Raw genomic sequence first — 27,408 nt, 5'->3', positions numbered from 1 at the left:
TAGGACAACTTACAAAACATACACTAATACAGATTTTAAAAATTAATGTTTACAATAATTTGCTGGGTGTTGTTTTATTTACAAGTTGCCACGGCGTGGTTAAGAACAGTTCCATCTAAGTAGTAATTATTTTATTTATTTTAAATTTATATAAATGTAAAAAACAAAAACCTAAAAACTCCAAATAACTAATTCATATATTAAATCCAAATAACTATTCATACACATATTAAATATAGAGGTGAGTCTTCTATGAAAATAAAAGACATTTTGCTTGAGCCACCATACTGCTCTACTACAAATGTTTTGTTTCTTCAAGAATATTCTAGAAGGTATACTAACGAAGTTTCCACCAACCAATCTTTACCACTGAGCAAATGAAAAATTTATAAAGATAATATATTAATAGATGAAAAATAAAACAACATAAACCTACATTTAAAACACCCATTATCTCGATGTCAATTGGTTCTATAAGTCTAGAATAAATAAAGTCAGAATTATTTTCTCTTATTTTAAAGTTAGAAGCCAGTAGCTGTATTCTTTTTAATCTGGACTTGTAATGTATTATGATTAAAATGTAATACTCTTTACAAAACAATGCCGCTATATAAATCTCTCGAGAAACATAATCGCAAATGCCTCAGGCAACGTTATATATTTCATACAGGGAGTATGGAATATATAACTAGTAAACCTAAAGTTGCCTCGCGATTTTACGTTGACTTTTTATAATATTTAGTGTGAACAATGTATTAAAAAATATATATATATTTATTCTTCTTATCTTTTCTCTTTTTCACATATCACATCATCATCACATCAGCCTTTATTAGTCCACTACTGGACATAGCCTCCACAAATTCACGCTAAAAATGGCGTAAACTCATGTGTTTTGCCCATAGTCATCACGCTGGGCAGGTGGGTTGGTGACCGCAGCGCTGGCTTTGTTGCACCGAAGACACTGCTGCCCGTCTTCGGCCTGTGTATTTCGTAAGTCATAGTTTGATGGTTATCCCGCCATAGATCGGCTTTTTAAGTTCCAAGGTAGTAGTGGAACTGTGCTATCCCTTAATCGCCTCTTACGACACCCACGGGAAGAGTGGGGGTGGCTATATTACTTAACGCCATAACCACACACCATGCGTAACCACACAGCATAATTTTTCATATAATGAACATTTAATAAATACGTTTGGTATTAAACAAAAAAAAGTACTGTAAATTACATCGACAAGTAACACAACATAGGTAGACGAAAAAATTGTGAACTCAAAAACTCAAAAAGTAATTATCAGATCTCGATCAAATTTAAATGGTACCACAATACAAGTATCGGTTTTTGATTAAAACAAGAATCATCGAAATCAGTATACCCAGTGAAAAATGATGCGGTATAATACAAAGTATTCGACGAAAAAATTATCAAGCAAATACGCATTATTAGATATAGCTCGAAAAGTACTCGTTAGATCACAAATATATTAAAATAGGACAGAGTGACATACACCACCTTTCGATTCAAATAAAAATCATCGAAATCGGTCACCCAGTCAAAAGTTCTAAAGTACATAAAAAAAGATACAGTCGAATTGAACCTCCTCATTTTTGGAGTCGGATAAAATGAATACATTATTCCTTTCTAAGTTTTCTTTTTCAGACAGAACGAATATATAATAGAAATTAACAAATACCGTAAATTAAAAAAAAAATCAAACAAAATAATAATATTTATTAAATTCAAACTATCAAGTGAAATAAAAAAACATATGTCTTTATTTATTTTTGTCGACAGTATAAAATTACATAATTTAAAAAAAAATTACTAGTAATAATATTAGTTTTACAAACGTGATATTATACAGTCGTGTGACTGATATTACGTCACTTCCGTTATATATTTTTCTTACGGTTTTAGTATCACATTTTTTTCAGTTCGGTCGCCCAGCCAAATGTCAAGCCTGCCGTAAACTTCGTTCCAAAAATACTTATTCCAAATACAAGTATTCAGGAGGTATAACATAATTTTGTTGCGTCAAACGAAAAGGATTTTCAAGATATAACAAACGAAATCACAGCAAAGAACCCAGCTGCTCGTTAGCAGAACTTACTCTTATTAATTACCGCAACGTACGCTTGTTGCAAGTCAGTTATGTTTGTATAATCTCTGTATTATCTGTTAATTTCGTTCTCCAGTCAAAATATTTGAGCTGACTTTTTACTTTATACTATTTGGTGTGCAAATACGTATAATTATTAATATTATTAAACGAATACAATATTTAACTCAAACAGAATGTAACAGAAATATCTATTACGAAGTTCTTTCAATAACAATAATAACAGTAAATAGTTTTTCGTATCATGACTTAGTATTCTTATCCTATAAAATTCGTGCACCCAAATCAAAACCAACAGTTGTGATGCGAAGACGTTTTAAGAACTTTAATATTGAGACTTTTCAGCGTGACTTAAGCGGCATTTACTGGAATAGTGTTATAATCGCTCCAGCCGTAAGTGATAAACTTAATATTTTTAATTCTCTTCTAACACAATTATTCGATATTCATGCCCCTTTACGTCCAATTAAACTTAAAAATCTCCCTGCACTATGGTTAACCAAACACATTAAGGCAGTTATGGTTAAACGCAACACATCCAAGTCGAAATTTAATAAAAAAGCTACGGAACCGATGCAATAGAATCTGTAGAGATGCACAACGCAATTTTATAAATAATTCCATAAACATAATAATAATTCCATAAATTAATAATTTTCTAATTGAAGATCCTACCCGTCAAAACAAAATTGATTGTAATATTGATCAAAGTTCCTAACTGTGCCGATAGATGTCACTAACATAATTTGATCATGTATGTGTGTGAATGTTAATAAATGTCGCTAGTATGTAATTACATGTAAATGTTACGCAGCTGCAGAGCAGAGGGCGTTAATCGGGTCGGCAAGCTGCTTGCAATGCTTATAGCCTTCTAGTAAACGGACCGCATAATCGTGTACTTTTCCCCTGAGTAAGGGTACAGCTAACTGAGGTAGAGCACAACAGGAAATTCCCTGCTCAAAATATGGAGCAGCCCGACTGTGGCAGTACCTCGATCTTACAAAAGATCACAGCTAAATAATACTCTTTTCAAGCAATGTTGTGTTCTTGCTGGTGAGTAAGGTGACCAGAGCTCCTGTGGTAATAATTGGGGGTAGGGTCGGCAACCCGCTTGCTATGCTTCTGGTGTTGAAGGCGTCTATAAGCTAAGGTAATCGCTTACCATTAACTAGGTGAGACACACGCTTGTTTGGTGACCGTTGTATAAAAAAAATTATAGTATAAAAAAACATATGACAACTGCGTCAACGTACTTATGCCCGTAATTCGGGAGATTTAAATGAGCATAACACATTTTATAAATCACTAAGTACATCACATACATAACAAAGTTGTGACACGTAATGGGGCACAATCTCTGCCTCTATTTCCTACCATGAGTACAATAAATTGCCACATATCGTCAGCACATTGCTTAGAGGAATGTAACGAAAGAGGGGAATCTTTTTTCCTGGTTGGCAAATTTAAGACTTAGGAATGCCAAATAAGTGGATCGAGAATGGAGAATGAAGATGGAAAAGTTTTTATAAAAAAATAGATAGCTTTTCAAAAACAAAGCCATCACTTTTAGGAAAATTTAACGTCATATCTGTTATAGGAACAGTATTTTTATAACTCTTTAAAAAATATCTGCAATAAAAAAAAGTTATGTCCAGTATTATTTCTCACAGTATATGGAAAATATTTGATACATTCTACTTCAGGCAAGAGATTTTAAAAACTTAATCTTTCTCTAGAAGAATGTCTGTAATTAGAAGGGAATTTGCAACGCTGGCTACTCTTAACAAGGTGTATTAACATATACCGCTTTATTCAAGGTACAGACACAAATATCTAAGGAAGCTACAGTAACAATAATTGTAACAAAATGCAGAATGATTCTATTTTACTGTGCAAATATGCGATTATCAGTTTGATTTTTTTTATATTATTATAAAGTATTAATCTGTTTCTACAAGAAAATTCTAACGCGTAATATTTTTTACATGTTTTTAGTCCTTTTTTTAAAGATATATGCTTGATAGAAAAAAAAAACAGTGTGCTTTAGACCACACGACTAAAGTAAAACTTATTTAGCTCCATCTAACTCATCAATTCTCACCTCTCCCTCTCAACATCCGTTCGCCTCGTCCGTTCACACTTTTCGTAATGCTAGTCACGCATTCGTCAGCTTACTCCCCAAGTCAAGGGTGCATAAAGAAGTTTTACTTCAGAAGGTCTGGAGCTTAATCCACAATCACCTTTTTTACGGAGAAAAACGCTTTTGCCCAGCAATGGAATGTTACCGGCTGTATCAATCATTTTACATGTTTTATAAATTTGTATGTCAATCAACTATTTCCTGAAGACCAGACATTAATATACCTTAAGAACAGACCAAGTGTGGATGTTAAACATATTTATTCAATCAAAATTATTATTTAGTTACTGTAACCATTACTTTTATAATTATCTTTATCATAAGATTGAATGAAAGCCTTTCTAACATGATAAGGTGATGTACTCATAGAATAAACATTAAGAAAATTACACTATCATTTCGTATTCAAGACACAATGCGTGAGGCGCCTCTCGAGCGCTATGATTTACACTTTAATTGATAACCTTACATCGTTCATTTTGGTCGTGATCTTTTATTAAGGTGAGCAAATGTGTGCGAAAATGCACGATAAATATCCATGTAAAATTAAATTGCTTGAATGGAATCCAATCTGATTCAAGAATTATAATAAGTTTTAAGTTTACATTCACTTGTCTGAAATTTTTTCAAGGCTCCGTTCTTAGTTAAAACATGGTAATACATAAACGTCCTAGGAAGGTGTTCCTAACTTTAACTCCTGTATCAGAAACGTGGTTGAGAAGTGTTTACTCACGTCTTGTAACATATGTTAAATATTAATTACGTATTTGTGTCAATATGTATGTATGTATGAAATCAATGCCTGTATTTTTCATACTAATTGCTACATATTTTACTGTCCTTATCTCAACAACGAGCACGTTAAGCTGTTGGTCCCGGTTTTTATCATTTACACCTGATAGCGATCGTTACTCATAGTAGGGAATCTATCCGTAAACCACAACGCATTAGAGCAGCGTGGTGGATTAAGCTTTGATGCTTCTCCTACAACGGGAAAGAGGCCTATGCCCAGCAGTGGGATATCACGGGCTGACACGTAACTCAACATCCCCTTTCGCACACCTACAACCATCCTTTTTTACATTAGGAAGATTGCCTAGTACACAATGACCTAAAATTAAAAAATACATTTGCCATAGGTCTATAAGAATACAACACAAACGACCAGACACTAAACGCACATTAAACGCATGTATAGCTTATACAAACATTCATAACATCTGAGTTATAACAATTCCGTATCTAATTCGATCACAGATTATTTTTGACACTTTTAGAGTTCTAATATTTTCTTAATTTTATGGCAATAAATACAAAATTTAAATGCGAATAATATTGAATAATTAAGAAATATACACACACACACACACACACACTGACAAGTATATACATAAACGTATATACGCCTACAAACAAGCACGAGCTGTCAACAATCAGACTTTATCAATAGTTCACAAAGAGGCGGGATGGACGAGTGTGGACATGTGCGGACAGCTACGTTTCTATTGTAACGCAACACAATAACATTCGGAATTCAGAGGATGTATAGTGTATGCTCTTAATGAAAAACCTCAGATATTTTACTCTACAGATTTGTGTGGAAAAATGTTAATAAAGCAATGAGTATCATAGAAATGAAATTGATAGATGAAATATTTTTAACAAGTTCACTGATTGTTCGCGTCACTGAGCGTTTACTCCCTGAGAATCGATTTTTATATAAGCTCTCCCCCCCCGGTTCGAAAAAAATATGAGGAGAAAAATCTACTCAACGAATTACCTAGTTACGTTTCTCGTAACGCCATCTATCGAAACCTTGATGGGTTATTTTATTCGTTTATTATTTACCATTTGATATGGTATTAATATTTTTCTTAGACTAGTAAGCCTTTTTGTGTCTATTTAGACAGTCGATCTGAAGGAGTAAACTCCAGTTGTGCGTCGGAGATGATACACACTTTTTTTTTCATTCCACGAGTTTATCAAGGAGGTAACTTCAAAAAAGGTCATACATAATTCTGATTATTATATTTTTTTCTAATGTTTACGCGAATCTCAATCATAATAAAACACATATGTTTAATTACTAAGTTAATTTATTGAAATAAGCAAATTACACTCAACGGCTCCCAGTAGAATGTAAAAATACACTACAGAAGAATCATAAAAATATTATCATGAACTAAGATCGAGCACGTAAGTGCTATTGCGTTAGCAATTTTCTGTGACCGGTGCGCCTAAACGTCCCCAAATTAGGATACATGTACAAATAGTAGGACATCCGAACAAGAGACGAACTAGACCCGCCTATTTAATAGGTGAAAATTATTTTATATATTTATTTTAGTATCCCTACTATCTCTACTAATATTATAAATGTGAATATAAGTTTGTTTGCTACGCTTTCACGCGAAAACTACTTAACCAATCATCATCATCATGAAACTTTGTACGCATATTCTTGGAGGTATTAGAAGTAACATAGGATACTTTTTATTACAAAAAAATTCAATGCGAGCGAAGCCGCGGATAAAAGCTAGTATTATATAAATAGAAAAATCGCAAGAGTTGACTGAAACATATACATTTTCTACAGGCTTCTTCATACTGTCGGTTGGCATTATTATTATTTTTTGAACTCGTAAGTGCATTTTGAATAAAAACAAAAAATTTCAATTTTGGATTTAGTATAACCTGTACAGGATTTTTTTAGCCAACCTATCGCGATTTACTTTTAACATACTATAGCAGGTATCCTCTTATCATATTAAGCTCTGATCCTTCTCCTACATGGAGATAGAGGCCTAAGCCCAGCAGTGGCAAATTACAGGCTAAAGCGAGCCAGCAGATATAAAATATGTTATATCCATTAAACAGATGGGTTAAGATCGTGTCTACACATAGTTTGTATCTTAGACTAAACGTCTAGCATATTTATCTCAATGCGACTTGCAATTAATCAGTATTTTGGCACGCTAACTCTCCCAGCCTTGCCAAAGTCTAAGAGAAGATATCTTGGTTCTCGTCATACTATGCATAAATATATGTAACACAATTTTTTACTAAATCGTTTCTATTTGAACCATCTTAAATTTCTAATAAAATAAAAAATATTTTACTGAGTGTAGTACTTTAGTTACAAGATAGATAGTTGTGATAGTTGAACTTAAATTGCTCCTATTTGACTGATATTATGTATGTAGTCTAAAAATGCCTGGCTTGTATTATATGTAGTTTAATTTAAGGCTACGCGCCTGTATCCACTCTAAGGTGGACCACTCCATTCACATACTTGCAATATTACAACGACTTCGCCCAAGACGACTACACGATTTTGTCTGTTCCGTTTTCTCCCGTTCAAATACCATCAACAATTTTTTTTTCGCCCTATAATGTTAGCAATAATTAGAAGGACTCAGATGTTACTGTTGCGTTCAGTTTTTAGCCGACTTAACAAAAGGAAAGGGGGATTCTCAATTCGACCGTATATATATATTATGTGTGTTTACAAATAACCTCATCGTTTATGAACCGATTTTGCTGATTATATTTTTGTTGGAAAGGAGATATCCCAAGGGGTATACCATTATAAAGAAACCAGGTTCTTATGATGGCACTCCAGAGAAATCGATTGGAACCTTCGAAAGTCGTAGTGGCGACTAGTGCGTTTGTTAATTTTTTTTTTCGTCTACTTACGTTGTATTACTTGTCTAGCAAACACAATTATTATATTTAAAAAGTAACTTAACATTATATTGTATTTACTTCTCTCTTTATTACCATTAAGCTTTCGCAGAGCTGGATGCGTACTTAGCGTCGCGTTAGAACGTCGCTGTAGCTACTGTGTTATTGTACTCCGTGTTTAAAGCGCTGAAGTGCTAAGCTGAAAGCCTTGTACTGCATTGTTTCATAATCAGCATCCTTAAACTATTAACCCAAAATTATTTTTAAATTGTATCAAATGTAATATTGATGCATTCAAAAAGACAAAATTTTCAGATTGTCTTTAAAAAAAGTAAAAAAAAAAAGTTTGATTCCCATTTAGTTTTCTAAAAAAAATTCTTTTTTGCTGTATTTTTTATTGTCAGGAGAAGGATCTTATGAAAGAAAAAATTAAGAAAATTGAGCGGAAAATTAGAAAATTTAAGAAAACTTAACCACGATATAAAATTATTTTGAATCTAGCGCTTTGAACAATATAAACTTTTTTAATGTAACCTTTTTTCCATATTTTTCTTTAATTAATTATACCAATTAAATTTCGAATCCAATATTCATGATTAAGACAGGACAACGTCTGTCGGGTCAGCTAGTCTTAAATAAATATAAAGATTTAAAGTTGAAAAATGTGCGATTTATTGATTACAGTGTGTTTTTGTGTTTTACAAAGGCAATTAATAAACATTTGTTGAAGTATATTGTAGAAAATATCTAGCCCAAAATTTTGAATAGTTTAACTGGGGAAGCACCTCGACCTTACAGAAGATCACAACTACATAACACTGGTCTCAAGCACTGTTGTGTTCCTGTGGTGAGTGAGGTGACCAGAGCACCTGGGGAGGGTCGATGTCGGGTCGTCGCGCGTCGCGCTGACAAATGGTCCTGGTGTTGCTGGCGTCCATAAGCTAGTAAATTTTGTGTATAGCAAAGTACGTCATTGTTTCCAATACTTTGAGTTATTTCGTCGGCATATAATTGTCAATGTAAATACAACACTCAAAGCAGATTTTTTTAAAATACAGCTAGGTCGTCAAATAAGCGTACGGCTCGTCTGATGGTAAGCGATTACCGTAACTTATAGACGTCTGCAACACCAGAAGCCTCGCAAGCGCGTTGTCGACCCTATCCCTAATTCCCCCCAGGAGCTCTGGTCCCGTTACTCACCAACAGGAACACAACACTGCTTGAAAATAGTATAATTAAGCTGTGATTTTCTGTACTACTCTAGTCGGGCTGCTCCATATTTTGAGCAGAAAATTCCTTCTGTGCCCTACCTCAGTTAAAAATTGCAAGTATCATCTAGTCTAGAACAATATAAGCAACTGATTCAAATAGCAGTGCAATAGAATATATTTTAATACATTCCTTTTGCGTAAATGCTAAGTTCTCGAGACAAAAGTCTGATAATATCAACTTTGAAAATATGAAACAAAATCTTATTATTCTAAACAATACTTATAAAATAATAATATGGGCGCATAATCAATGTTATTAAACTATACATAGTATTTTGGTCGAGTTACACTACGATTTTAGCAGTCTGATAAAAATTCAATCATTCTGCAAAATTGAAGATTATCTTCAATGTTAATCGCGGATACAAACTATGCTGAATTTCATTAATATATAATTATTTTTCATTAATATAAGTTGTATTATACCGCATAACTTTTCATTGGTTATACTGATTTTTATAATTCTTGTTTTAATCGAAAGTGGTGCTTGTCTTGTCCCATTTAAATTTGATTGACATTTCATGAGTACTTTTTGAGTAATATGTGATAACGTGAATTTACTTGACTACTTTTTCGTTTACTTACGTCATATTAATTGTCAATATAATTAAAGTTTTTTTTTTCGTTTGCGAGAAAGCACAATTATTAACATATAGACATCGCCATTTCTTCCTAAGGAACCTGTTTTTAGATAAGAGCCGGCTGATTTACGAGTAGATACACAGTTTTCATAAATAGCCTAATTTTTAATATTAATATAATAATTGTTACATATAAAAATAACTGCATCGAAATATATTTATTATACAAACTATAGATATTATAATAAAAATAAGATAAATTACATTAAACTAAAAAACCTTAAGTATATATATACATAGTATAATAACTAAAAAATATTATTAAAAAGAGTCCCTTTAGGGAAGTTTCCGAAGATACTGGCAGCGTTCTCCCTTTGAATAGCTAGACTAATTCTTTGTCCGAAGTAGCTGCCAGCTCTTCGGTCTCCTGTGACGTCGAATAAACTTTTTGATATTTCCTTAAAAAGTCTTATAGCGCTAGGACCCCACGGACCAAGGGTCTCGACACCGAAAGGGACAAAATCATATTCGGAGCCTAGATCCTAATTGTATGCTTTAGTTTTTTCAGCCGCTTCACAAGCCGCACCAACTCTGTTGTTGGTTCCATGTAGATGGGAAGGGTCTCTGAACAGTTTGCATCCCATACCAGCACCCGGCCCATCTTCCATGGAATCAAACTCATACCGTCCGGTCTCTTGCCATCGTCTCTTGCAATACCAGTCGGTCAAGAAGACTTAGCGCGTTGACGGTGGCAAGGGACCAGCGTATATTATTTAATATATAAAGCTGGACTCGGAGCAAGAACCCCTGAGGGTTGTGGGATCGCAGAAAACAGACTCACTGACAACTACGCCAACGGGCCAGTCAGTAGGGATTTATTTATTTATAATGGTTGTCAGCTGTATTGCATATCAGAAATGAAAGAAAAAGGTTCGATGTAGGTATGTGTGTGTCAGAAATAAAGAATTGTAAATACTTTTTTTTTAATTTCGGCATGCGGTTCGTAATCGCGTTCTTTTGCTCAGGAATTTTTAATCTGTTGCGAGGCTCTCGAAATAATATTAATCGTTTCTGTACTAAGTTTGTTTAGCGGTTTCATCTTTTACATTTCTTTTTCTTTAATTGACTTTTTGTACATATTTTATTATTTGTAATTTTATATATTTTCCCATGTAGGAGAAGGAGCCACCACGGTGCTCCAATGCGGGTTGGCGGATACATTCCCTACTATGAGTAACGATCGCCATCAGGTGTACATGATAACAACCGGGACAGACGGCATAACGTGCTCTCCGAGGCACGGTGGAGGGACCCACAAGGACTGCACAAGTACCCAGACCACGGTCAACAGGTGTTTATAGTATATGGCCAATACAAATGTTTGTCATGTGTTTGTCAGGGATCTCAAGAACTTTTGGCTCGAACTGAAATATTATTACGGCGTTATAGAGTACATTTCCCGAGGAAGGCTTACATATAATGTCTTAGTAGCTTTTTCTCTTAAATTAATGCAGGTGAAACCGCGGGATGAAGTTAATATTTCATATTATGTATAATAAAGGCTATAAGGTAACAAGCGTTAGTTATTTTAAGCAAAACAATAACCAGTATAGTCGCGACATCAAAAGAAATCGCAGGTCTCTGCTAGTTTTAGACATATCTGTTTTTATTAAAATGCCTACAACCAAATATCTTAATAAAAATTATTAAAGTTCGTAAAAATTTTTCAACGGCCTGATAAAAAGTCTCTAATTATTTTTATTATTCAAAACCGCAGAATAGCAAAAAATGTGTCATTAACTTACAAAATTTTTATATTATTAATTAATGAAATTTTATATTTATTTCAAAAGTAATAAAAATATCTTTGCTACATTTTTAATTAGCTTTTAGGAATAAAAAAGAAATAATAATTTGACCTTATGTCAGCCTATGATTTAATCAAGCCAAAACTATTTAAGCCAAAGTTGACAGATTATAGGCTTGACTACTATATCCGAACACGCGTAGTGTAAACCGGTTTGATCTAGCACAATCTAGTTTGACCGGAAACCGGATCCGACAATACATAAATGAATTATAAATATATTAGTTCATTTAGTCTGTATATCAAAGAACGTTGGCTATTTGCCATTTCGTTGTTCAAATGCTCCAAGTTGATACTGTTTTAGTAAAATTAAATTCATTTATAGTTCCAAACACCTACAATATACTAGCAGACCCCACGAATTTCCTACCGAATTTTTACTTCTAGCATATTCTTTTTTCAATTTATCATTATATAAATTAAGAAGTTATATCTCATATAACTTTATGCTATTGTACTTATGTCGGTTAGTTGAGCAGGAAAACGGAGACGGTACTGTATAGACGATTTTCTATAGATTTCAAAAGATGGCGTTTGAGAACCAATATTTTAATTAAAAGTGCAGTTAAAATATGCTTGTTAGCAAGAGATAAATTTTTCAAAAACGTACCATTTTTGAGAAAAGTCAATTTCTCCTATAAGACAGTAAAGGGAGAACAACAATCACTATCGGATGCTTACCATAACAAAATGATTAAAGTGATATAATTTTACGGCACTGATATTGAGGGCCGGTTTCACCAGTTACGGATTAAGTTTATCCTGTAAATAAGTTACAAATACTCTTTGACAGCGTGAGGTAGAAATAGGCCATTAGGACCTGTTTCTCCTCAATTAGTAAACTACAACCTTAAGATTAATAAATAAATAAAAAATTAAGATTTATCACTACATATTTCACAAAAAGGATCAAAAGAATCCACTTATGTAATCCAACGAATAATTAAACGACATATTTCATAATAAATTCCTGAAATGGTAATTTAAAAAGTTTTCCTTAAAGAAACAATACGTCAAATTCCGAGGGAAATTAATAAAGTAAGACAAACAGAAAATTCAACATTGTTAAGTAAAAAGACGTAATAGAAAATGTACATTTCCTGTAAAGACAAACCAATCAATTATAATGACAAGGGAAGGAATTTCCTCGAGCTAGGGTGACCGTTGACAAAAATGAAAACGGACAATTTACAATGTCATGACAAACTACACCTGCGTAGTTCCAACAATTGACACTTCTCTTCTATTCTGTTCTAATAATATAAATAAAAATGAATATTGCTAAGCGCATAACTCGAGAATGGCTCGACCGGTTCGGCTAATTTATTTTTTTGTATGTTCCTTAAGGCCCACGGAAGGTTTAAATAATAAAAGATAAAAATAAAAAATAAAAATAAAAATTCCTTTTAACTTTTGAGAGAACGAAGTCTGTTCGGGCAGCTAATAGTTAATACATTTACGGATACTAGTTTTTAGAAGAGTGCATTGAAAGTAAAAGAAAAAGTAACAAAACTCTTTCAATTAACTCAAATAGGATACAGCATGAAATAACCTGCTCAAAATCTGGAGAAACCGACTGGGGTAGTACCTCGACCTCACAGAAGATCACAGCTAAATAATATTGCTCTCAAGCGGTGTTGAGTTTCTGTAGTGAGTAAGGTATCGAAAGCTTCTGGGGAGTGTCGAGGGTAGCGTCGGCAACGCGCTTTCGATGCTTATGGTGTTGCAGGTGTCGACAGGCTGAGGTAAACCGTTTACGATCAGGTAGGCCGTACGCTATAAACAAAATCATTTATATTAGCTACATTATTTATAACACTTTTGACAAACAAATATTACCCCTATACCCTCGTAGATACCTGTGTTTACATACAGGATTCTGAAATTTAAAACAAGTAAAATCAAATTGTACGTGTAGTCTACTAAAAGTGACGTCACAACAACGTTATCGTCACATAAATCTATCTCGTTCTATGTCAAAAAAAATGTATTTCACGCAAGATATTACTAATTTTGTACTAAAACACAGTTTATATATTATTTTCAAAAGAGTAATTGCGAAGGTCTTGCCGATTCTTCTCTGTAGAATCTATATTCCGAATCGGTAGTAGCTTTACTTGTACAAAAATAATAATCACTTTAAAATTTAAATTTGGAAAATGACGATTCGAAAGTGCCCTTGGGGCCTGTTTGAATAAAGTTTTTTTTTTTTTTTTTTTTGTATATACCTAGCTTAGAAATGTTACATAGTAAATGTGATTTTATCAATATCTCTCGTTTATATTTACCCCTTATATCTAGGGTACTTTTATTCAGAACGTATCCAAACAAATTCGAATTTTTGGTTTACCACAGAGATAATTAAGCGACGATCTTATCGGACGCCCCCGTCTCAGCGAACGCACTCGATGTACGTATGTCTGGTACTATTTTTGTTTATTTAAACGACTCTAACCCGTAACTAGTTTCTGTATGCTGAATTTATTTACATATCATTATACTAGCTTTGGATTTTGACTGAAGTTTTTGGTTCTTTTGTTGTAATAGAAATAACGTAAATATTCATTATTCTCCTTAGATATATTTTTTCTAAGATTTTTGTCTTATTTAGAGTAAAAAAAACTTTCCGAACTAAATTTAACAACCGTCGTTTAAGTAGATTTAACTCAAACAATATTATTTGTATGTACTCAAAACAACTAACGCCATCTATGAATGAGCAAGAAGTTTAATATTCTAGAATTCTAGATTGTAACTCTAATAACAGTTAAATTGAATTTTCTAAGCGTTAAGTACTCACTGTACAATCTGTAAACACATCACAATTGAACTATAACTTTATTTAGAAGAAATAATAGAACTTAAATGTGTTACGTTAATCTTCGAAAAATTATGTAATAATGAAATCTTAGAATAATTTTGGAAGTATGCAAGATTGCAAGAGAATACAAAAAAGCTTTTAAAGGAAGACTTCAACTAACCCCAGCTCGTATTCGTTCTTTTAACGACCTAAGCATTCCATCTATTAGATATTATAATAGTCTAAATAATCAACAATTGCAATTAATTTTTATTTCATAAAAAGTAAAAATATAATAAATAAATATTTTTTCAATCATATTATAGTTTAAATACATGGTTACAATGTCATAATAATTATTTCTAACGTCACTTACTATTAACAAAGGTTTCAATTATCTATATTCTCTGATATCTCGTCCTGCTCCTGGGGGGATTGGGGATTGGGTCGGCAACGCGCTTGCGATACTTCTGGTGTTGCAGGCGTCTATAAGCTACGGTAATCGCTTACCATCAGGTGAGCCGTACGCTTGTTTGCCGAACTAGTGATATAAAAAAAAAAAAAAAAAAAAAAATATCTTATTTTATAAAATTTTGACACATTTCGTACAAACGTAATGTCAATTTTTTCTTTCAAATATAGATTGAAAAACGAAGAAAAAACACAGTCGAATTGATAACCTCCTCCTCTTATAAAAGTTAGTTGATACAACTGAACATAATGATTGAAATAAACTTGTCTCATTACCGGAGGAAAAATTGTTGTTTTGGCTTGTTAAGTTAGCAAATATCATAACATTGGGTGTCAATTACTTACATTACAAACAAATCATAAATACATTAATTATGTGGTATTTTTAACCGGCTTCGGGTTTGAAGGAGGAGGTTCTCATTTCGATTTTATTTTCTAAAGGTGCTCATCATCTCATGTGAATCTCACCAATGAAAATTTCAGCGAGATCTAATGCGTAATTCTAGAGTCATTAATGTTTACTGGTCAATGGTATTTTAAGTAGACTGTTAACTGTATAAATACAGGTTTTTAATAACTCTTTTTAACCGACTTCACAAGAGGAGGTTCTCAGTTCGACTGTATTTTTTATGTGTGCTACCTAACAACTTTATACTGGATGGACCGATCTTTTTACCGGTTTCCCGTGCTGTCTGTTATTGCTTGTCTTGTGGTCCCATTTAAATTTGAAAGAGGTCTTATAACTAACTTTGCGTTGCGTTTATATTATCTACATTGTATTACTGGTCGATGGTCGAGGTCGATGCACAAGTCGGTTTTTTTTTATTTGCAAGCAAACACAATTATTACTAAGAATCAACGCCCACTAGCTCTTATTAGCCCGTGTGCCATTTCTTGTACACAATTTTCTTACCAATGAAGTTCGTTACCCATAGGCTTTAATCGTTATACATTTATTACAGGATTACAAAATATTTATTAAACTGTTTTATAAGTGAATAGGAGATGTTGCTATGATTCTTATCATCAATTCACGCGGACACGATTTTTACCATAATTATCTTTTTTTCCCCGATATTATACTGAATATATTTTTTTTCGCATTGGAGCAGCGTGGTGGATTAAGCTCTGATCCATCTCCTACATGGGAAAAGAAGCCTATGCCCAGTAGTGAGATATTAGAGACTGAAGCGACACACCACTAAGTACGCCAGACCCTCCCGGCTACAAATTATCGTACTTTAAATATTTGAGTTACTATAATAATAATAATTTATCTGCGTCCTCGTGCAATGTTAAGACTCATCTGTCTGCGTTCACAGATAACATTAAATAAATAAATAAATATATCTCACAACATTCACACAAGGTCTGTTCGGCTGTAGCTAGGTTAATGTATATAGAAATAATACATATATAACTACACCCAGACTCAGACGGGAATCGAACCCACGACTCGCGGAGCAGAAAGCAAAAGAAAGGGCCATTACAAATTGCACCAACGGGCAAAACAAAGTTTGTGAAAGGTTTAGATGTGTCAAAAGATAGTGAACACATACATAATATATATTATACTAGCTGAGTTGGCGAACTTCGTACCACCATCAACATCGTGATACGAGATTTATATATATAGATTATTTTTATTCTTCCAGTAACTAACTGAACACGCTGCAATATAGCTATTTATTAATCAAAAGCTAGAAGATCTAGAAATCTTTCTTCTTTTTCTTCTCGAAGCTGACATCTCCCTCCTTTTTTGAAATTAAAATAAATAAAACGATATTACAATATTGAAACATTTTTTGCGTTCAAATTATAATTCCAACAGAATACAAGTTGTGATGTACATACGCAATTATTCATAAATCTCAACGTATCAAGTTTTTTTTTTAATCATCATGGCGCTATAGTCTCAAGATCTTTTGCGAGTAAGCAATATACACACTCGTTACACACAGTTACACCCTAATGACTCATCTCACCCCTACGGATACAGTACAAAGCTTTGTTGACGGTAGAAGTCTCGTGCTCGGTAATTAGCAGACATTAATACGAATTCTTAAAACTGCTTAACCAGCCCCGCTAATATGTGTTAACACGAAAGTATATTTCAGTGAGATACGTAGCAGGAAAATTAGTTTGCGTGGCGTTATCACTTTACTATGTTGAAGTAATCATATATATTACTAGCTGACCCGGCAATCGTTGTCTTGCCGCTAAACGCTATTAAAAATAGGGGTTGATGGTAGAGGGTTGAAAATTTAGGGTTGTATGTATTTTTTAATGTTGTATCATAAAAAAATAGAAATTAAAAATTTTGTTTAAAAAAAAAATTTAGGGGTGGACTACCCCTAACATTTAGGGGGATGAAAAATAGATGTTGGCCGATTCTCATAGATACCGGATAAGCACAAAAAATTTCATCAAAATCGGTCAAGCCGTTTCGGAGGAGTATGGCAACGAAAACTGTGACACGAGAATTTTATATATTAGAAGATAATACACTAAGGTTATTAAGATGTATGCCTCCCTGTTTAGAAAAAAAAACCTCACAATTACTCTACATAAATTATATATCATTTTTTTTTTAAATAATTGCTTGTTTTACCGGCATCCACAACAAAAAAATATTATTGCTTTTGTTTTATAAATTAATTAATTATTAAAATTATATATATGACGGCTTTAATCTTGAAACGAAGTCAATATGATTGACGGTCGGTAATTTTTTTAATAATGTATGTCTTAGTGCGAATTATTCGCACGGGTATTGCTAGTGATGGATTAATATTGTTGCTAGCAAACGAAAAAAAACTGATTTCAATTACATCGACCAATAATAACATCGAAGGGAGACGAAAAAATGGTCATATTGAAGCATTATTGGCGATAACTCAAAAAGTACTCTTCATATCTCGAACAAATTTAAACGGGATCACATTACAAGCACCAGCTTTCGTTTAAAACAAGAATCATCGAAATCGATTCACTCAGTAAAAAGTAATGAGGTAGCACTCACAAAAAATATACAGTCGAATTGAGAAGCATCTCCTTTTTAAGTCGATTAAAAAGAGTTATTAAAACCGTGTCTTTATGAGAACTATGTTTGTTTTCAAAAAAGGAAAACAGCCTTCAATTAACATTGAAAAGTAAACATTATTAGGAATATCTCTACTGCGCATTAGATCTCGCTCAAATTTTAATGTGTCACACGAGAAGCCCTTTTAAAAGTACAGTCGAAATGATAACCTACTCAAAAACTGTACAAAAGTACTATTTGGAAATTATATAAAAAGTTCTCTACTTACGAAACAGCCTGACACTGAGACTTCAAATGCAGGAGCGTCTCAATTCGACGATTATTTTTTACACAACTAGTTCCGTAAACAAGCCTACGGTTCACCTATTGTAATTTATTTCTAATTTCTATAACAATTATTTGTACAATTCCTAACCGCTTTTCTATGCCCTGTCCTATACCCAAAGGTTGTCTGGAAGAAATCGCTCTTTTAGCGATAAGACCGCCTTTGTACATCTTCCTCTAATTGTACTACTTTTGTTTGTGTCTTTTAATAGTGTACAATAAAGAATATTTTTATTATTATTATTATTATTCACCTGATGGTAAGAGTTTACCGTAGCTTATAGACGACTGCAATACCAGAAGCACCGTAAGCGCGTTGCCGAGCCTACCCCCAATCCCCATCCAGGAGCTCTCGTCACCTTACTCACCACAGGAACACAACAATGCTTGAAAGCAATATTATTTAGCTCTGATCTTCTGTAATGTCGAGGCACTACCCCAGTCGGGCTGCTCGGGGTTTTGAGCAGGTTAGCAGTAGTTGGTTCAGTAGTTTGTTTAATGTTACCTGATATATTTTACTTGTGCATCGATTATAATATTTTTTGTTTATTCAAGAGCTGGCGCTTATCGTTTTCCATCGTCCCCTTTAAATTTGAGATCTGACGAATAGTTTTCAAATTACCCCTATTATAATACATTTTGTATTGTATGTTTCGATGTAAATTAAAATCGTTTTTTTTTTCTGTGAGACCAAACACAATTATTGTGTATTTATTTAACCTTTAAATTACTGAAACAATATTCAAGCCATGCATTTTTTTTTTTTTTGTATAAGTCGTACTTATTACTCCGCCAAGTCGGTAACACGCGATTAACTCAACTTTAACGAAGTCTACTTTCTTATTAATGACTATTCTAAGTAAAAACAATTTTATTGACAAGGTGTTTTATACAATTTAGCTAAAATAGCTAATAAACGGTTTTATATGATATTTATAACGGTATTATGATTTATTAATTGATTGATTTAGCTTGTAACATCCCACTGCTGGGCATAGGCCTCTTTCTCCATATATAAGTATCGGAGCTTAATCCACCACACTGCTCTACTGCGTGTAGGCGGATACATTCCCTACTATGTAAGTAAGAACGGTCGCTATCAGGTGTTTATGATATTAACCCGTAATAATACCCAAATGATATTTGAAACAAAAATTCAATATATTTTCAAAATGTTCAAAGATCGAATCAAAATCGTTCATTAACTTTTTGTTTTAATTTATTATTTATCTTAAACTAATAAATTAAAACATGTTTTTTTTTATTAGAACTTTGACAACTTGATGCTACATAAATCCTTTAACATATTTTTAAAATTTAATGGAACCATGCATAAACAATTTTCGGTACACAAAATGTCTAGCAAATTAGTCTAGAATTTAAAGAGGTCACGGTGCTACCGTAGGAGCAATTAACTAGGCAGTAGCAGGACCTAAAATGTAGACTGAAGACTTTTTGTATATGTTTAACTAAAATTTTTATTAAAAAAAAATACATTTACAAACAGCCAGCTTCAAAATTGGTTGATGATATAAACACTTTTTTTTTAATATTTACTGAAATAAATACTAAGTGTAGCAAATTAATAAATATCATTTTTTTTAATAATCATTTTTTTTTTCTTTTTAAATAATTACAATCATGTGTAAAAGACTGCAAACTTAATATTAAATACAGATACAATTTATTAAATCGTTTACTTTAATTAATAAACTTATTAAGTAAAGAATAAAGAGTAGATTAGTGTATAACATAAAATACAATTTAAAAAATTACCTTATGTAACACCTTTCGAACAAAAATCCTTTTTAAAATCACAAACACTAAATCACTTCACTCGTAAATACTTTAACACTTTTGTCACGTAAACGTAGTCACTACGGCTATCACACGGTACAAAACGTCCGCCCGGCAAGACGTCTCAACGCCGATTGCCGTTTGCGCATGGTAGTAATACTACGAAATGACATACGTCGCATTGCGTTTATCTGTTCTTATGTAAAATTCAAAAAAATTTGATTCAAATTTAGATCGCATGTCTTGATAATATCGGGGAGTGTGACATATCAATTTTGAGGTTTTTTTTTAATTTTTTCGCCGAAAAAGAGGTTTTATTTGTGTCGTATAAATATTTGCATTATATTGCATTTGCATAGTTTTTTTTTTGTATTGCAATCATAAACGGTTACATTGTAATAGTACAATAAAATTAACACACAAATATTATCATGAAAAACTTTCAGGACTAAAAGTTAACTTAAAATTAACATTTAAGAGACATTATGACTTAAAACTTTATAATTACCTGTTATAAGTATCTATTGTTAGATTATCTGTGGGTTAACTTTTTTATACTACTTCTAATTTTTTCGTCCTTATCCGGTCCTGGTTGGTATCATGTACACGTGATAGCGATCGTTACTCATGCACGGAATATATCCGCCAACCCGCATTGTAGCAGCGTTGTGCTTTAAGCTCTGATCCTTCTCCTACATGGGGAAAGAGGCCTATGCTCGGCAGTGGGATATTACAGGCTGAAGCGCGTAATATGTTTTTATTATTTTTGTTATGTATTTATTCATCATGTATTTTTTATTGTAATAACAGATTATCAAGCTAATAAAAAAGTCATTTAAATCCACAGATAACTAACTATGTGATAAAACAGACAACTTCTATAAATTAATCGTATTATATATTTAAGTATATAAATAAAAATGAATGTTGCTAAGCTAATTTTTTTTACTATTAAATTTTGACACAACGAAGTCTGGCAAAACATCAAAACTGAAGAAACATCAAAATCGGTGCACCCAGTAAAAAGTTATGAGGAGATAATACAAAAAACGCGTTATCAAAGATTACTTAAAAATTAGTAAGTAGATCTCGATCAAATTGAAAGAAAACTACATGACAAGCATTGACTTTCGATTAAAGTAAGAATCATCAAAATCGTTAAACCTAGTGAGAAGCTATGGACTAATACAACGTAGGTCGACGAAAAAATTGTCCACTAAATACACATTATTAGATAACTCTAAAAGTCTTTGCCAGATATAAATTAAATTTAAATGAGACTACATGACACCAACACCTTTCAATTAAAATAAAACTCATCGAAATGAGTCCACCCAATCAAAGGTTTTGATGTAACATACATAAAAAAAAGTACAATCAAATTGAGAACCTCCTCCTTTTTTGGGAGTCGGTTAAAAACTCCAAACCTTTACAACATAGAGACAAAAGGTATTATTATCTATATATATAAAAATTTCGTGTCACGATGTATGTTAGCGATAAATTCCGAAACTACTGAACCAGTTTTTATGAAATTTTGTATTTAATCAATTTTAATTTAGTCCTTGGGAGATAGAATAGTTTTTATCTCAATATTTGTTATTGCAAATTAAAAATGAATGTTTATTTATACGACTAGTGTGTATTTATTGGTTACTTTTATAAAGATAATCTAATAGATAATATTAATCATAATAGATAGCGATTTGACATCTAAGTTGCACAGATATCCGATAGATGGTGCCGTATTTCTATTTCTAGATTATAGATGGCGGGTTTGAATATAGAATTTACACATTTTTTCATGCTTAATTCATTGATTTTATGCTAATATGTTTGATCAATTTTGATTCAATTTATTATATTTATTGAGCCCATCAACGCGTGGCTGGGAAAGCTAGTTTGAGAATAAAAAAGTCTAATACTTCCATTGCTCAACCAATTCATAAAGTTATATTACGGATGGCCTTAACAGTTTCAATTTCCTTAACAAACCAGTTAGAATATAAAATAAGATTTTTATTCGAATCGATTAAATTAATTGTTCTGTTTACACGTGTTTACTTGATTGGTAATCAGAGATGTGCAATATTATGTTATCATTTGTATGTTGGAAATCAAACGCAGTAGTTAACAGTCAAATAAAATGTATAGCTTAGTGGTTATAACTTCTTGATAGGCTTATAGTACCTATATATGAAACAAACCGTCGAAACATCAAAAACATTAAATAATGACTAAAAAATTATATACAAAACAAAACAAAAAATAAAATTTTACCTTTGAATTAGTCTAAAATCGTGAAAAATAAAACAATTTCCCATTATAGCCTCTTTAGAAACAATCACCAGGATAACATAAACGACAAGCAGATAATACGCACAATAATTCCTGCATATAAATTAACTCATCCGTCAAAGTACGTTCTGACGGACATATTGTTTCTTTGTAAGGCACGCTTCATATGTACCCTGGCATAATATGTTGTACAGAATACCTACATCATGATGTGTTATGTGTATAATAGAGCAACACATTATATTTTAAGAGATGTTTTAAAAATGTTTGTATTTTTATAACTAATGTACATATACATAACATGTATGTCAAATTGTAAATAAATAAAAACTATATAACAACCGCTCTGGTGTAGTGGTGCGAGTAGTCGCCTAAAGCACCGACGGTTCGCGAATTCGATTCCCGCTCGGGATGGATATTTATATTTGTACAAATATTTCGTTCCAGTTTAGATGTTTGTCCTTGTGGGTCTCACCGCCGTGAGTTGCAGAGCACGCTAAGCCGTAAATCCCGGTTGCAATCATAAAAACCTGATAATCATTACTAATAGTAGGGAACATATCCGCCAACCCGCAGTAGAGCAACATAGTGGATTAAGCTCCAATCCTTCTCCTATATGAATAATTGGCCTTTGCCTATAAATATTTATAAATATTTACACAATACACACACGGTCGTCTGTTCCTAAAGTAAGCAACTTAATGCTTGTGTTATAGGTTACAGCCGACTGGTATACAGCTACGTATATTTTTTTTTCGATAAACATACTTATAAATAATACATATATAAATATATAAATAAATATTTATATTACACCCAGACTCGGGGTGGGAATCGAACCCACAACCATCGGAGCAGAAAGCAGGGTCACTACAAACTGCGCCAACGGGCTAGTCACCTGTCAGTCACCTAGTTGCCTATGATGTTACAGAATGCAAAAATTATATGTAAAGTAGATACCTATACCTAAGATAACTAAAACCTTTTTATTTATATTTTGTGCTTAATTTGTTAATTGTTGTAACAAATTAATATTAAATATTATATTTAATTACTTGTAAAAAAAAACATAATTACTGAGATCCAGCACAGCAGAAAATCTCTTACTCAAAGTTTGTATGATAACCAGAGCACCTTGGGATGCGCTGTGATGGCAGCATTTGTCTTTGCATTTGTTTGTACTCCTAGTTTTGCAGGTGTCCATAGACCACAGCTACCGCTTAAGGTCAAATAGATCTTTAGTTTACCCTGCTTGTATACAAAACCGAAATATATACACAGATTTAAAACTAAAAGATGCTTATTTTTATTATCTTATAGAGTCATTTACTGTACGGCTTTTGAATTCTGTGGTAGCTTCATATTTTGATTGATTCAGCCTGTAGCGATCGAATGCTAGGCTTCTTTCCATTCAGGAGTTTTATAATATTTTTTTTAAAGATTAAAATATATTTTTTCTTTTTTTTTTGTACAATTAGGTCGGCAAACAAACGTATGGCTCACCTGATGGTAAGCGATTACCGTAGCTTATGTGCGCTGGTGCTTTGTCGACCCTATCCCCAACTCCCCCAGGAGCTCTGGTCACCTTATTCACCAACAGGAACACAACACTGCTTGAAAACAGTATTATTTAGCTGTGATATTCTGTAAGGTTGAGATACTGCCCCAGTCGGGCTGGTTCATATTTTAAGCAGGAATTTTCTTGCTGTGCTTTTACCTCAGTTAACAATATAATAATTATAATTTAAAAAAATTACGATTCGAAAGTGTTTTTAAATCTTACTTGTGTAAAGAGGTTTTATATTTCGACCTTTTTTTTTTGAGATCTACAAATGTCGAAGCTTCAGAACGTCAGTGTGATAGTAACTTTCGTAATTTCGTAAATTCGCTTGTTCCTTCTAATTCCTTCCTTATTAGCTCGTTGCGAAAATGCAATATTTCCCTCCGGACCGGTAGGTTTACTGCGAGGCGTTGATTGCGCCCTTGTTTATTTATATAGGGTCTTATTTGTTTCCAGATTATTCCGGAATCTTTTTACTTAATAAGTTTGATTGAGCTGCCATAATATTATGGTAAATAGAAAAGAAAAACGTGACACTACAAAATTTGTAAAGAGTTTTAACTGAACTGAACTGTCAAACTGCTGGGCAAACAAATGCTCTTTATGTAGGGTAGGAAAAAGTACCAAATAGTGAGGACCGACAGCTTAACGTACTCTCCAGGCATGACGTGGAGACACAGGACCAGATACCAAAACAGACATTTTTTTGTGGTTTCCTGCTCAAATTCTGGCGTTTGGGGAGGTACCTCAACTTTACAGAATAACACACCTAAATAATACTTCAGAGTAGTTTTGTATTCCTCTGGTGAGTAACGTGGCTAGTACTCCTGAGTGGAGTTACCGTTAGAGTCGGCGATACGCTTGCGGTGCTTTAGGTGTTGCAGACGTCATAGGCTATGGTAACCGCTTATAATCAGGTGAACTACCCACTGCGCTTGTTTGTCATCTTCTCAGTATAAAAAATGTTTATCTAGGTATGGGTGTTTGTTGTTGTGTCTGTTTTTAGACACGCGACACAAGATTTAATTCTGGAGTTTCCGGCTGGTTAGCATGAAGCATTTATTTACGAATTAAAAAAAAATAAACTGCTTAGTACAAACCTGCTTGCATTCGTGACTTGAGGTTATGAGAGATGGAGTCGTCTTTAAGAAATTATTTTGAGCTGTTACTCCATGGACCAAGTGTTTCGTTTATAATAATGTATAATGTGTTTATAGTAGTATAATGTTTTATTGTTTTTTGTTAATTTATATCATACTACACAAAATATGGACATGGTGGACCGGCGGTCTACGTAAGATTACCCGTAGTGGCTGGATGAGGATTACGGAAAACAGGGATGTTTGGCGCAAAATTGGGGAGATGTATGTCAAACAGTGGACTGTGATAGGCTGAAGTGTACCCAAAATATTAAGACTATTTAAGTACATAAATAGGAATCAAATAAAAATCGTACACTCAACGACCGGAAATAGGAAGCCGGTACGAACGCCAAGACCAAGAAACATCCGACTAATCGGCCAATCAGTCGTCAAACTAAAATATGCTAACAAAACCATTTACACATACATGCAATATGAATATCCTAACACGTAGTACTTATTTTTAGCTTCGAATATAAGAGTACCATCCCTCAAGTCATTACCACTGTCGAGGTCGATGAATTATTTTTTTACGTAAACGCTACACATGAGGACAAAATAAAGGAAAATATTCATTTATTATGACCTATGACTTGACGATCGCTCTGGTATAGTACGTGTGCCATGTAGGTGCCTAAACACCAGCGGTTACTTGGTGAATATTTGTATTTGTATAGCTTTTTTTTTTGTCTACGCGTCTGTTCTGGTATAAGCTAAGTCGTCAATCCCAGTTACTATCATAAACACCGAATATTGATCGTTACTCTTAGTAGGAAATATATATCCGCCAATCTGCAGTAAAGCTTCGTGGTGGATAAAAAAAAATTATGCGGATTTTCGCGCGTTTCCCTCGATTTCTCTGGGATTCCATCATCAAATCTTGGTTTCCTTATCAGGGTATAAAAAAAGGAATATCTCCTTTCTAACAAAAAAAGAATTATCAAAATCGGTACATCCAGTAAAAAGTTATGTGGTATAATACAACGTAGGTCGACGAAAAAAGCGTAAAAACGCATTATTAGATATAACTCGAAAAGTAGTTGTTAGATCTCAAATAAATTTAAATGGGACCAAACGACACACACCACCTTTCGATTAAAAACAATTTTGTCGAGATAGGTATACCCAGTCAAAAGTTCTGATGTCCCATACATAAAAAAATACAGTCGATTTGAGAACCTCCTCTTTTTTTGGAAGTCTATAAAAAAATTCCAAGTGTCACATTAAATCTTCAACTACCTATATACTAAATTGGCTCCTAATTGTAGGAATAGGTTCGAAGCGTAACTGTCTATATGCCATTATTAAGAAAGTTATAGTAAAAACTAGTTAGACCCACAATTACATAATACCACCTACAACAACATTTGAAAACAAACTTACTTTACTTAACTAAACTAACTATCTAATACCCGCGACGTTACTCGCGATAGTTGTGCCATTATTCAAACCTATAAGATAAAGTATCCGCCAGCCCGCACTGGAGCAGCGTGGTGGATTAAACTCCAATCCTTGTTCTACATGAGGAAGGCCTATGCCCAACTGTGGGATATTACAGGTTGAAGCGAAGATAAAGAATGATTTTCAGTTTAAAAAAAAATCTACGTTTAAAGCCTTAAGGTTGCTCTACATATTTCCGGTGTAACACGCTGTAGGTAGGGTATGCACTATTTTTTTATTCATCCTTAAGGATATTGTACACTTCCTATCCGTCACTACTATATCATGTCCTGTCCCCAAAGGTTATCTGGAAGAAATCGCTCTTCAGCGATAAGATCGCCTTTGTACATCTTTTTGTTGTAATCACTACTGTTTGTTTATATTTTGGTGTACAATAAAGAATATATTATTATTATTATTATGCTATTCACGCGGCACGCTTTCGGTACAGCACCCTTTCGGTACGGCAAACTTTAGGTACGGAACACTTTTATCGCGGAACAATTTTATGTACCTACTTGTAGGTTTATAATTTATCATACCACTGCTTGTACTAGTTAACGAAGCGACAGATTGACAGACAGAAATGTTCTTCACTATATATTTTTAGTTTAGTTCAAAGGTTAATAAGCGAATCGCTCGATTTTACGTTTTTAACATTGAGTTTCATGTCTTCAGTAAGTCGATACGATTTTTATCTACGTCGTATTGATTACGGATTTTTATGACTTTTTAATGTCATGATATTTCACCGAAATGTTCTTGTAGCGCGATCTGTAAAAGGCCATGATGGTTATTATTTATTTAAGAAAGTATCATTATATATTTTTATGTTTAAATTTAGTTGTAAACATATTTTGTGCCACTTT

The 27,408-nt window shown here is 33.1% G+C and overlaps 1 long non-coding RNA gene across 1 annotated transcript in view; it reads right to left on the bottom strand.

The window, feature by feature from the left end:
- Positions 1-20,231, bottom strand: part of LOC123664697 — a 129,561-nt gene extending 109,330 nt beyond the window's left edge. Inside the window, exon 1 of the long non-coding RNA XR_006744869.1 lies at positions 20,078-20,231. This is a non-coding gene — a long non-coding RNA (uncharacterized LOC123664697). The remainder of the gene's footprint in view (positions 1-20,077) is intronic.
- Positions 20,232-27,408: the final 7,177 nt, after the last annotated feature.

This window comes from Melitaea cinxia, chromosome 22, assembly GCF_905220565.1.
Source record: "Melitaea cinxia chromosome 22, ilMelCinx1.1, whole genome shotgun sequence".
Lineage (NCBI taxonomy): Eukaryota > Metazoa > Arthropoda > Insecta > Lepidoptera > Nymphalidae > Melitaea > Melitaea cinxia.
Note: the sequence above shows the minus strand (reverse complement) of the source record. Positions and strands in the feature narration are given on the sequence as shown.